This window comes from Carettochelys insculpta, chromosome 6 (genome assembly GCF_033958435.1).
Source record: "Carettochelys insculpta isolate YL-2023 chromosome 6, ASM3395843v1, whole genome shotgun sequence".
NCBI lineage: Eukaryota > Metazoa > Chordata > Testudines > Carettochelyidae > Carettochelys > Carettochelys insculpta.
In genome coordinates this window covers 54,956,503-54,970,280 of record NC_134142.1, presented here as the reverse complement: position 1 = coordinate 54,970,280, position 13,778 = coordinate 54,956,503, and positions in this window count along the sequence as shown.

Below are 13,778 nucleotides of genomic sequence, written 5' to 3'. Positions count from 1 at the left end.
GTTATAGGCCACAGGCTCTGATCCTCCCTACAGCAGGATTCTAGGGCCTTTGTCCTGAGTGCTTGTTGAAAAGAATCAAACTGATTGGTATATGGATGGAAAGGGGACTTGGTCTCAAATTAGAGCCAGAACCCAGTCAAATCTTGGAGGGATAACACTGTCAAGACAAATGCGGACTTCTGTCGCTTTATATGTGTGTAGATGCTCCTTGAGTTATGTCAACAGAAGGCCCCTTCTGCTGACAAAACTTTCTAGTGCAGACACAGCCTAAGGGACTCAGCAGTGTTATTTTCCTCAGACTGAATTTAGGTTTCTCAGTAATATACAATATACGCTTTCATATCATCCTGGGACTGGGAGGTCGTCAGATATTCTGAATAATAGAGAAGTATACCTAGGAATATGTAACTAAAACAAACCAAGATTATATATTAAGAAACAAACAAAAATGTAAGAAGAATACTTTATTTTCCAACAACTGTAGTATTGTACACTGTAAACGTATACTGTATTTGCTGCATTTATGTGTATTTACTTTCACTGTACTGTACTTATGGAAAATGTAACTAATATTCACTTATGATTAAAATGTCGGTTATTTGAGAGTTACGGATAATAGAATGCCTGATAGGGAAGAGTTTACTGCATGTACAGTGCATTATTAGAGGAGAGTAGATAGACGATCTATGTTCAATCTCTAATTACATCCTTTCTAATTCAGTTAACAGTGTAATAATGTTTTAAAGTAACAATCGTAATGTACATTACAATGCAATACATATAAAAGTAATAATAGAAGAATGTGCTTTTACACAGGTTGCAGGTATAACTTTTCACATTCATAAACTTAGATTCAGAGCTGTGCATAGATCAAAAGTGAAATGAGTTTACTGATATTCATTTAATTAGTTTAATTTGACTTCAGTTTTCAAAGACAGTCAGTCTTAAAATGAATGTATTTTAAGGTACCATATCAAACTGGCAAATTAGAAAGAACTGTGCTCTACAGCTGTATTCTCAGCCAAAAAAAAAAAAAAAGGATAAAATGCATATTATTGGAGAAATACTTCACTTACGATGACAATAGAACTGATCATATAATAAGCATTTTATAGGTGTATTTTCAAAAGCATTTAGGAATTTAATTCTGCCCCCACTGAAGTCAAAACACATTGGCCTTTTTATAGAACATTGAGAGCTTTTGAAAATATGGGCTTGGTTTTTTATTACACAAGGGCTTCTTTCATTGTAAATGAGAATCAGATTCTATATTTTAAGTCCCATGTAAGCAAGCATTAACTAATTTAATACTATAAAAACTCATCTAAGTAGGTAGATGAGTAGTATTATCCCCTGAAGTCAATGGCGTTATACAAGTGATAAATTTGATACACCTTTTCAAATTATCCATTTATTTAGACTGTCTCAATTTTTGAGAGCCCAACATTTGCGGTCAGTGTTTTCAAAGCTGCTGTGCATTCACAATTCCAGCTGAAGCTCACTATCACATTTAGGTATCTAAAATTAATTAATACCCAGAATGTGTGGGTAGTCTTCCAAATTTGGCATGAATGACTTCAGTGTTAATACTATTTATTTGTAGTACAGGAGCACCTGAGAATTCCATTCAAGGATCAGGTGATACACAAAGAATGAGGAAAAAAAAGATCCCTGCCCAGAGGTCACCAGGCATGCTATGCAAATAACACACATCAGCATACTTCCTCTCTAGTCTCTGCAGCTTCAGGAAGGGATATGTCCTTCGATTTCTGTTTGCAGAGGTTTACCCTGTGTTTTATAAATAGCTGGAAAAATCCTGAGATATTGTGAGAATTATTTTTTTTCTTCAATATGAAATTTTAAGTGTGTTTTCTGATGTACATTTTATTTGTACTGAGATTAAAGTTGTGTATTGCATTTGTGGTTTGTATGTTAGTGTATGCTTATATTCCTGTCTGTTTGTGAAGTATTTCATTGGTACTTACCCAGCATGTGATTTAACACTGACTCTTTACTTTTGGGAGCAGGCACAGAAAATTATATGCTCTGCATGAGTATTATTTAAACAGAGTTAAGTTAAACCTTTCTTTTCGACAGTTAATTAATGCAAACTTGTTGGTAATACCTGCTATTACAGAATTTAGTGATAGAAAATATGTATAAGCAGTTAAAGGTGAAAATATCACTTTATACCACTTTTTCCAAGAAATATAGCACTTTCACATATTTTCTTTCATTAATCTCAACCCCATCAACAGATGCCAACTATATGGATAACTGGAGAATTAGCAAGTTTGTGGCACCACAGATGTCATGGAAATGACAACTTATCTGTATCAGAAATGGTGCACCTGTTCAACTAAAAAATTTTAAAATGGAGCTAGTTAAATCAGTTCAAACCCTACTGCAAATGCACTTAAGCCATCTTAGCCCTCATTTAGCTATATTTAGCTTATGTTAGTTTGTGTGTCAGTAAATTACCAAACCAAGTTAAACTGGTAGAAATCAGAGTTAAAACAAGGTTTAGGTATGTATGCATTTTAAATGTAATCTAATTTAAGTGGATGCAGCTTTTGAAGGTTAGATCAGGCCTCAGATAGGAAGTGGTTGCTATTCAATAGATTAAAGACTTTGTTATCATTATCACCTGCTAAATTTGAACCTGAATATATATTTGGGAGTAGACCTCTTTGTTAAAAATTCAACTGCTTGGCAACTTTAATAAGAGGATGAAAAAATCTCCAAAGCTAAATTTCTGGTCCTCCAGAAGAGTCCTCCAACTAAGGTGGAAAGGCCAGAATTGACTTTACTAATATGTCTAAGGTTAAAAAAAAAAAACAAACAACAAACATAATTTGGGGACCAGTGGGAGAATGAGGTCCTCTTTCAGTCTTTTTTACATGAAGCAGAGGCAAGTAAAGAGAGTGCAGAACCAATTCATTTTTCACTCTTCAGGTCATGTTCACACAAATCTTTGTGAAGTTACTCATTTAGTATCTGCATACAGATGGTCCATGTCCAGAATAGTCAGGAACTATTTTATACAAAAGCATAAAATCTCCTGGGAACGGTAGGAATAAAACATCAGACAAGTGAGCAGTATGACTACAAGGAACCCCAGAATATAGAAGAAAGAGGTAAGTAGAATAGATTTAAAGATAATAGTCTTTAAGCTCCATAGTAAGAGACTTGTTAGCCCACTCTCTCCATGTGTGGGTGCACTACAATGGCCAAGACATTACTAATGATAAGCTCACATTTTGAGTAGATGTGATGGCTTTTGTCCAGAGGTATGCAAAAACCTCTACAATCAGCAAAAAGAGCTTTTGTACAAAGTGTGGGCCCCATATGAGCTTAAGGAGGAGCTACAGAGTGTTTTGGCCTGCTGTGGGAGGTGCTTGTTCTTAGAAGTGTATCTTTAAGATCTCTATACATTACACTCAAAATATTCAAATAGCTTGAGGGGCATTGATCTTTATTCAAATAATTAGGAGTCTGGATAATTAAGAGGACAGAATCCATTCTGACATTCAGCAGAGGGATGGTCTTCCCTGAACTCCTCTTCCTGGGGGTCCTGGCCTGGAGTGTCTGTTCTGCCCTGCTTGCTCAGCCCTGTGACAGCAGAGCCACAGAGGCCTCCTATGGTGCCTCTGGGCTGGTGACACCCATATCCTGCTTCATGCATCAAGAGAAGAGCAGAGACTCTGCCCTGCCAGGATTGTAGCTTCTCCTCCATTTTCAGCTTGCAGGGACTTGGTGTCACCAGCCCTGTGACAGAAAAGGGAAACCTCTGTGGCTTTGCTGTCAGAGCCCACTCTTTCATTCCTGGGACAGCAAAGGTGCAAAAGACTCTGCCTGCTGCTGAAAGGGAAGCCTTCCTCACAGCCAGGGGCTTCTCATCCTCCCCATAACCCTGGGCAGGGGCAGTATCCCTGTGCATTGTCTAAATCCCTTTCTTGTCACCCAGCTTTAGATACAGGGGGACAAGAAAGGTGTTTGGATAACAGATCGTGGGATAAACAGGAGTATATTGTATTCTACTCCTGACCCTTCTAATTATTTGCTGTTTGCCTCTTTTCAGGATGGAGATAATGTCATTTACTTTGCAACCAAGGTATTTTGAATGAATGCTTAGTGTTCATAAAATAGTTTGAGAGTCTCTGTGGAAACCAGCGTAGGAGCACAAAGTGTTGGTTGTGTGTGTGTATATGTTAAATGCATAATAAATATAAAGGAATTTAGGATTGTTAGAAAATCTCCCCTATCCCCACACAAATCAGGACCATAAGCTCCCCACTGGGGTACTGCTTCCAAGACCCAGCAGGACATTGTACCAGTGGAGGAAGTGCTTGGGCAAGCACTACCTACCTCATCCAAAGTGAGCTTACAATACAACAGCATTATGTAAGACTGCAGATGCATCAGCAGACTATAGATAGGATGTGTTGTAGAAGAGCATAAGCATTCTTTCCCCTGCCCCTCACCAGTGAGTTTTCTGCATCCTCTTCCCACACAAGGTTAATTTGAGGGGATCTCACATTAGGACATGTTCATGGTTTGGGATTTGTGATCCTTGCTGATGTGTCATTTTGTCAACATCTCCCATGGAGTGTCCAGATTCCCAAGGGCATTCTGTCAACAGTAAGCACTTTTGTTGACAGCTGTACCCCTCTCGTCACAAGGAAGAACACCTCTGTCAACTGAGATCTATCAAGAAAAAGCCAGTCTGGATGTTCTAGGGGGATGTCTGCTGATAGAAGGGGCTTCTGGCACACCGGGCAACCACGTCTGCTGTGTTTCTGGTTGACCATTTTGCTGATAGAGTGGCCAGGTAGTCCAGTCACTCTCTGTCAACGGAGTGGATCTCTCTTTCAATCCACTTTGCAGTCTGGCCATTCTCTGTCAATTAAAATTTTGTCAGAGAAATCTTCTGACAAAAACTTCTGCTAATAAATCCCTCTAGTCTAAACACAGCATCAATCATTTATTTTCATTTTCAGCCATTTAATGTGGCAAATTGTTCTGCAGCAACAGCTTAGTTATTTTCCAAAATTTCAGCTTGGGCTCTGGAACCAAAAATGCTTTGGCAAGTGTTGGGTGAACCTACCTTATCTAGAACGGTATTTAGCTTGAGGGGTTGTGCTAGGTCATTACTATTCCCTTTAATGGAATTTAGGCTTTGGGCCAGTGAGGGTCACAGAAGCTGTTCAAAGATCATTTAACATGACCACAGGGAGTAAAGATGCCATGTTACTTAGACACTGTGTTTGAGAAAATAATGTTATGGCCAGAGGTCTTTAAACCCAAACACTTGTCTGTGTGTTTACTGGTGCCATCACTACTGGCAAATGCAAATCGTTCAAAAAATTCTGCTGTATTTTTAACCGGATTTATGCAGTCCAAACATTTATTTTAAAAATAAACATTTTGGTATAAAATGCTCCCAAGAAATGCTGGCAGTGGAAAAACTAACCTGCACCAGATGGCAGAGGTTAAAGAAATACTATAAAATATGGCTTCCATTCCTACAGTTCTCAGACAAACAGAACCCCAAGCACTGAAAACCTGTGAAGGTGGAAAACCTTTTCATTAGCTTACATTTCTCCTTGCTACTTAGCAAACCTGAGAGGTATTGTATCATCACGTATCAAGAAAGGAATATGCCAGACTGTTGTAACAGGTGGAAAATGTTTATCTGTAACAACACTGAATGTGAAATAAAGAAAGGGCCAAATTTATTGCAGGTTTCCATAACTGCATCCACAACATTTGTAAGCACATCAGTTTGGTGCCTGTGAAGCACCTATTTACATAAGTAAAATGTGTACCTGAATGAGTAAGTGCCAATTTGAATTAATTAAGATGTTTAGCCCAGAAAAATATGTTTTTGCACTTGTAAATGTTTGAGTGCAGTTAAGGAGGACAGCTAAAAATTAGTTGAGGCCAGAGATCAGGTAGAGGGAATTACTGGCTTAAAAAAAAATAACTATATTGTCAATGTAAAGACAATTAAAATTATGTCCAAATGTTTAGACATCACCACACCTAATATACTATCCTTTGTGGTTCTACCTATTTGTTTGCTCCTCCTTTCACCATTGTTTTTGGGTATCATTTCTGCATATTCTGTGTAATCAGTGCCTAAAAGAAGTTATCAAAGTAAGAATTCTTTTAAATCTGAAATTAGGATAACAAATTTCATGCTCTGTGCTACAGTATTTTGATAATATAATTATTTAAATTTAATGTGATGAGAGCTCTTTCACAAAGTAGTTGGAATAAGCTGTTGGTCTTATTGAATACTGTATTTATTTTTGGGACCCATGCTTTAAAATGGATATTGGAGAGGACTCAGAAAAAAATTAGAAGAATTATCTGAGTTCTGGCAAACACAATGAGAGATTAAATGAATTTAACATACTTCATTTATTGAAGAGAAGGTTGAGAAATGACTTGTTTACAGACTACTAGCACCGTCCCAAAGGAGGACAAATTTTTAAGATCTTTATCAAACAAAGGCATAGATTAAAAGGCTAGAAATTGAAACGAGAAAAACTTCAAACTGGAAATAAAAATTTAACAGTAAGAGTAATTAATAGTGAGACATATTACCAAGGGTTGCGGTAGATTCTCCTTTATTTAAAGTCTATATCAAAATTGGATTTTTTTTTAAGACATGCTACTGTTCAGCCACAATTTATTGGTGCAGACCATACTAAGTGATGTTCTGTAGCTAGTATTGTACAAGAGCTCAGGGTATATGGTCATAAAGAACATTCTGTTCTATTTTTTCCAGTTGAAAAACAGTGATTCCTTCTGAAATATTCTTCCTTTTTTATTCTGGCTGCTTTCTTTTATTATTACTATTCTGGCCGATTCTTAGTGAACCATCTTTAAGGTCTTTTTAAGAGTTTATTTACACATCTTAGAATTTCTTCCCCTGTGAGGACTGGATGGCTCATGAGAGAGGAAATGGAGAAAGAGCTGGGCACTTCTAAGTTGTTGGTGCAACTATATCTCAGGTCAATAACACTATCACAAGCCATTGGTCTGTGCAATGAGTACATGGTCTCAGAGCAGTCCCTTTTTGTACTCACAAGTAATTGGTCATGAAGCTATTTGTGCTAGCAAATGAGGGTATGTATGTGATCTGATCCTTCTTCCCATGTACGTATAAGCCAAAGTGGTCATGACTTCAATGAGTTTGAAACCACCATCTTATATCATTCCGTGTTGATCTTCAGGTCTGGGATTCTAACATACATTATGATTCAAATACAGAATCATGCACATTTTTTGCCAGTTGAAAAAAATACCATTATAAACCTTTCAGCATCTTTCCATAGCAAAAAATATAATGAAATGTGGCCCAGGCTCTTTTTACACCTATACATTTTAGATTAGGCTCATCTCAGAAAACTGTATTCCTGTTGAACAAAAGCTAAGTAAAACCTACATTAAGCAAAATAGATGTAGGCACAATAGAACAAGTTATCAAAGGTATTTAGGTGCCTAAAGATGGAGACTGAATTTTCAAAAGAACCAAGATATCTAATATTCACGATTATAATCAGAGTTAGTAAAATTTCCCTAGGTACCCATCTGCATCTTCAGGTCTCTAAATACCTTTGAAAATTTGGCCCAGGGTCCAAAACAGAAAGAGATCATTTCTGTATAAATGACTTTAAAAAAACATATGAAAAGGAAGAGGTTGGAGAGAGGGGAGGGGAGGGGAGGGGAGAAGCCAAAATGGTCCATCAAAAGAGCTGACCTAAATATATCTCTTAGTCTATAAGTTGCCAAAGGACTTCTCATTGTTTTTGCAGATGCAGACTAAAACAGCCACCCTTCTAATACTGACCCGGAACTATGAAGATGGCTATATATGAGCTTTGGTGGACATTCAAACAGTGGAGATTCTGTAGAAAAGGAAACAAAGTTTAAAATGTTCACTATTGACTCCACAATGAAGAATTCTAGATGTAGATGGGTGACAAACCATTCAGTTAAACACATCAATCTAGGCAGGGGCAGCTTTGCATCTCTCCCCTTGCAGAAAGAAGGCAGAGGGGCAACCTTTTGCTTCAATGGACTCTTACAACGCTTGATGACACGCTTCGTTCTGACCTCTCCATAGCTACCCGTTTCCTGTAAGGATGATGTTGTTTTGGTGCGGATACAAGCCCCCCTTTCTATGGGTAAAGTCAGCAATCATAATAAGCTCATTTCTTATTGCTAGGCAACACTCCGCAATGTGAATTTGTCACTTCTGTTTGGTACAACTTTCAATTTCACCTCCAACTGTAACAATATAGCCTGCTATATTTTAGATGCCACTGTGATTGGATGGCATCCCAGGAAAGATGTGAACTACTACTGACAGGAGTGAATGATGGGCACTGGGCATAAGCAGTTTTCTGATTTTAAGTTTTGGCATTAAACTTACTCTTTCATCAAGCTCTTATCAGTCCCATATTTCTTGATTCCCATCTACCGATTGATTGCCTTTTAGGTATTAATGACAAAGGCGGTCAGTACCTTCTAAAGGGGAGAATTCCTCTGCTGGTATCTGATTTCTTTTTCATGTGGTGCTAGCTACATTCACTTTCCTGTACTCATTACCATTTTCAGGGGTAAATTATAAGTGAATACCAGCCCAGTCAAAGACTCAACATTATATGTACAGCATACATCATTATTTATTTGGAAAAACAAGACCCTTAATTGGAGAACCTCAGAGACAGAATATGAGGGATTTCCCACAAATTTCTGAGTGCTCCAATTCATGAGAACATCAGTGAGCGCTCAGCACAGTGTTCCCTGTACACTGGGCGCTTGTGCAGCCATCCAGGAGAGATTCCAATGCTACATGGATGATTAGCTGAGCACCCACAGCCAGCAGCATGGGTCTCTACTGGTGGTGCACATCTGAACATGCCTCAGCATGCATAACAAAATTTATTTTGACTCTGGGGTGGAAAACATTAGTGGGAGCACTGCTTGGCACCTCTCAAGGTCAGGCCCTCATGGCAGGAATGGTTTTATGAGTGGTTCAGGAAAGAATGTGCTGTAGTCCCACTGACATTGTAAGTATCCTTGCTGATTCAGGGCCTGCCTTATTTTCTTCTTCAAAACTGTTCGCAATTACTTCACCAGCTCTAATCTGGTTATTGAATCAGTACTCATCAATTCCTGAGATTAGAACCAGTTTCAAAATGTGTCCTTTTATTCAGCACCTTAAACTATTCTGTAGTACCTCACAGACTAACAAATGTATTTATTAGGTACTGAGCTTTTGTGATTAAGAAGTGAGTCTTACCCATGAAAGCTCACTACCTGATAAATGAATCTGTTAGCCTTCAAGGTGCTTGCAGGACTGCTTGTTTTTTATGAAGCTTCAGATTGAAACAGCTACCCCGTGAGACTATTCTACCAGCTCCAAGTCACAACCAAAAAAAACCTGATAATTTCTATGTCCCAAATGAAATACACATTTTTAAGAGAATCATCATAATAGTAATTAAAAAAATAATCTCTCAGTGTCTTGTAAAAATTTCATGATAATGTTAATTATAGAAAATAGCAAAGACTATTAATAGGGTTTTAGTAATGTTTAGCATATTTTTACTGAATCAGTAGAAACAAAAGGAGTTTCTGTAACTGTGTGAATGAACTGTGGCCTGTGCATGTTCATTTAAGAAAGGCCAAGGGTGCAGTTCTATTTTCTTAGCTCTGCTTTCATATTTATGTGTCTCATTTCCAGCTCATTGCTGATGCCTCAGTTGCGCTATCCATCAACACTTTTATCCTCCTTGTTCCTCAAAAAGAACATAAAATCCTTTTTTATGTGGTGGTAATATTATTGCAAATAAAAGCAAATACCAAAATCTTTATTAGTCTGCCAAAATAATAAACTATTTAATAAAAGCATGCTGTAAAAATGAGGTCATTTGCATCACTCAAGTTTCTTGCAGGAAATACAGAGAATTATTGGTCAAAAAGTACAAAGTGACAGCAATTATTTCTGTTGTTGATCTAACACAGCCTGCAATAGGGTTAAAAAAGTCATAGAGGTTCTGCATGTTTGCTGCCTTTAAATGTTTTCAACACTGATTGCACATAGAAGAGATGGAAAGAATCAAACTGTTCCTTTCTCTGGGTTTTGCCCATTGTTTCTATGATGGAGAGGGAGAGATTGGAGGAGTGCCATTAGAGATATTTATTTCAATGCTTATGTTGACCTGATGGCTACCTCACTGTCACAAGGTTTATTATCCAGGTATTGACCATTTTTACATTCAATATTAGTTGTATTCAGTTTTGATTTGTGACAGCTTAAGCTGTATGATTTTTTTCACCTTTTCCTGTTGCTGTTCTTGCATGAAGACCAGTATTAAAGAAGGTAAATACTATAAGGTAGCTCAAAATGTTATCTCTAATTTAGACTATGTCTAGACTAGAGGGATTTGTTGGCAGAAGTTTTTGTCAGAAGAGCGACCTGCTCTGCCAGTAGAGAGTGGTCGCACTGTCCGGATGCTTTATCAGCAAAACATCCAACTGGAAGCACAGCAGACAGGGTTGCCTGGTGTCCCAGAAGCCTTTCCTGTTGACAAAAGGCCCCCCAGAATGTCCAAACCGGCTTTTTGTTGACAGACCTCTGTCAACAGAGACATTCTTCCTTGTGGCAAGCGGGGTATAGCTATCAACAAAAGTGCCATGTGCTGTCGACTTACTGTCAACAGAAAGCTGTTGGGAATCTGGATGCTTCATTGGTTTTGTCGACAAAACAGCCTCTAGTCTGCACATATCCCATAACCTAAGTTACTCATATAATGTTTTATATTTTGTTTAGTATTTTAATGTAAACAGGACTATCTTTGTAGTTCCCAACCCCATCTGGCAGACTTGCAAATGGATTATTGATATGTTTGTAACAGAAAAATCAGATGTTGCCATGAGGATTAAAATATCATTTGTGAATTCCTTGCAAAGTTTCCCATAGTAACATGCAAACACATTAAAACTGAGCAAGCTCTTGTCAAAAGGTATCCAAAACAAGTTAAATATTCACCTGGCTTATTCTAATTTGATATTTAGGGCCTGATACTGTGAATAGATGAGTATCTTTCATGTGACTCTGAAATCCTTCAACTCCCAGGCCATAGCTTAGCTAAAATTTCAAAAGGGCCATGCTGATGGCCAAATCAGAGACTACTAATACGGTGCTGAAATGAATATTATAGGTGTACAGGAATAAGGGGATTTTGACATTTGCGGGGTCCTTTAGAAAAGGGCCCCATGTAAACGAGCCATGTGCAATTGAAACATGGCACTTTCGAAGTACTGCAGCTGGCAGCTGCTAAGGAGGCTCTGAATATTCATTTCAGTGCCTCATTAGTATTCTCCAATTTGGCCATTAGCATGGCCCGTTCGAAATTTTGGCCAAGTGTAGACATGGCCCCATTGTCCTGAAGCATAACAGTAATTCTTGCTTGCACAGCGTTTGGAAGTCACAGATCGAAAAACTTTGCAAAGTTTTACTATGTCCATACTAGACATGGGGAAAACTGATCCATTCAGGGATGGAGCGAACTGCCCAAGGTCACACTGTAAGTCACTGTCCAGCCTGGGAATAAATTCTGGACTCCTGAACTCTATAGTATGTACCATCTGGCTACATTGCCTTCATACCTCAATTGCAGTTGAGATACTTGTCCTCTCACACTCAGGCCCCTATGAGATTGGCAGGTTTTGCAAAATGCACTCTTGATACTGAAAAGTACACATTATAGACTAATTTGAGTATTTTGCTCATGCTTCAAATTACAAAATGAATGGAGCCAACACTTTTTGCTTTATAGACACCTGAAATATGAATTAACCTATGCATGAAAAAATGGTTTGGCATGGAATGTCACCTGACATATTTGAAGTAACTGCAAGTTATTCATGATAGAAGTCGTGGTTTTTTTATTCTGGAGAGCGGAACAATTTTACACTTGACTAATCAGTACACATAATAGACTATTGACTGACAAATACTTAGTTGGACTTCTTGAATGGGTAAAGTTACCTACATGTTTGCAGAATCATTGTATTAGACTCATGTTTAGCTAAGTGCCTGTTTAATTAATAAACTGGTTCAAATAAAAGCTATTTTAGTTTATATTTGCTTGCTATTTATTTGGGACACATCACTCAAATAAACTGTACAATGGGATTTGTAGAAGGTCTAGATAATTGTAATTACATTTGTGAATATTCAGGCAAAGGTAGTGATAAAGATATTATTGATGCAAGTACTTCAGAACCTAAATAATAAATGAATAATCGACATAACTTCTTTCCAGGAGTTATTTAAGAATTATTCTCTCTCTGATGGGTTGCTAAGGTTCAAGATTGTTAAATGAGCTGGCAATTGTCATACAAATCAGTGACAGATACTTCTAAATAATATGCTGGGGTTCAAGAAAGTATACATTATTCTCATCAGGTAACATACACTCTACCTGCACAGAGTTTGAATATTCTCATTCTATCAAGGTGTAGTGAAAGGAGGTTAGGAAATTAAAATTAACCCCCTCTCTACCTATTATATAATTTTACATCTCAAAATAACTGTTTGTATTTATACGTGTAGAATCCAAAAGTATGCTAGGCCTCTTTCAGACAAATAAAAAGTATCTCTGATCGTCAAAGCTCTAAACTAAAAAGGAAGTGTGCTGTCAAAGAACTGTGTATAAGAAAGGAGGTAGCACATGCTTATTTTTAGCTATTGCCCACTTGGCTTTCTCATATTCTCATCTGTTTTTCAAATTTAGTATAATCTAATTATGCATACTATATGCTTGTACAGATAATTTCTTTGTTTCAGAGTCTGTGGAGTTTGTTACATACTTTCATGCATTTCTTAAACCTATTTCAGAAATAGCCCTGTCACCGTTTGTCTCAGTAATGTACAGAATAATGAAAATTGACATTTTTATATAAAAGCAAAAAGTGTATCACTTTTATAAAAGACTAGACTTTCTTTTCTCAATCAGATTTGAATTTGATCACTTCAGGGCTTGCTATGTAGGATGCTTTTAAGCAATGGTCCCAGTGGTTGCAGGCTCTATCACCTAATAATTGACCATGACAGGAGTTATATGTCCAAAGCCAACGGGTAAAGAGAACAACATATGTCAGGGTCAATTATAAGGTGGAAGACCCTGCAACAAAAAAGACTGCTCTGATTAGATCATGATGTTGACAGGGGAGTTGACACTTCAGTATTATTTTAAAAGGGCACTGTCACGAGCTCCCCTACCAGATGCATCAACATTAGGCTATGTTTCTTCCACTGGGCCCTTCCCCATACAACGTAATCTAAAGTTCTATTAAACATTCAAGATTGCATTCAGTTTGGCTTTTTTTTTAATGATAATTTCCTTTCTTCATTTTCTGTGTTTCAAAGGCATACTTGGCTTCATAGCTAACGAGGGAAACACAACTCATAATTAATGAACTGCTTCTCCCTTGAATAGTCTGGTTATGAGAGGATACAATCTTAAATGTCATGCAGTCAAAAAATTTGAATTATTTGCATAGCCAAATTTAGATAAGATAGGAAATATGGAATTGAGAGAAACCACTCGCAAAAGATATTTAGTAGATATTTCATGATAAAGACAGTATATTGCAAAGAAAAAGAAGTAAAATTTTCTGTTGACTTGTATTCTATGCACCCTCAATGTCTTCAGTGAGTGGAAACATACATAAAGGCCCTCCGTCAGATG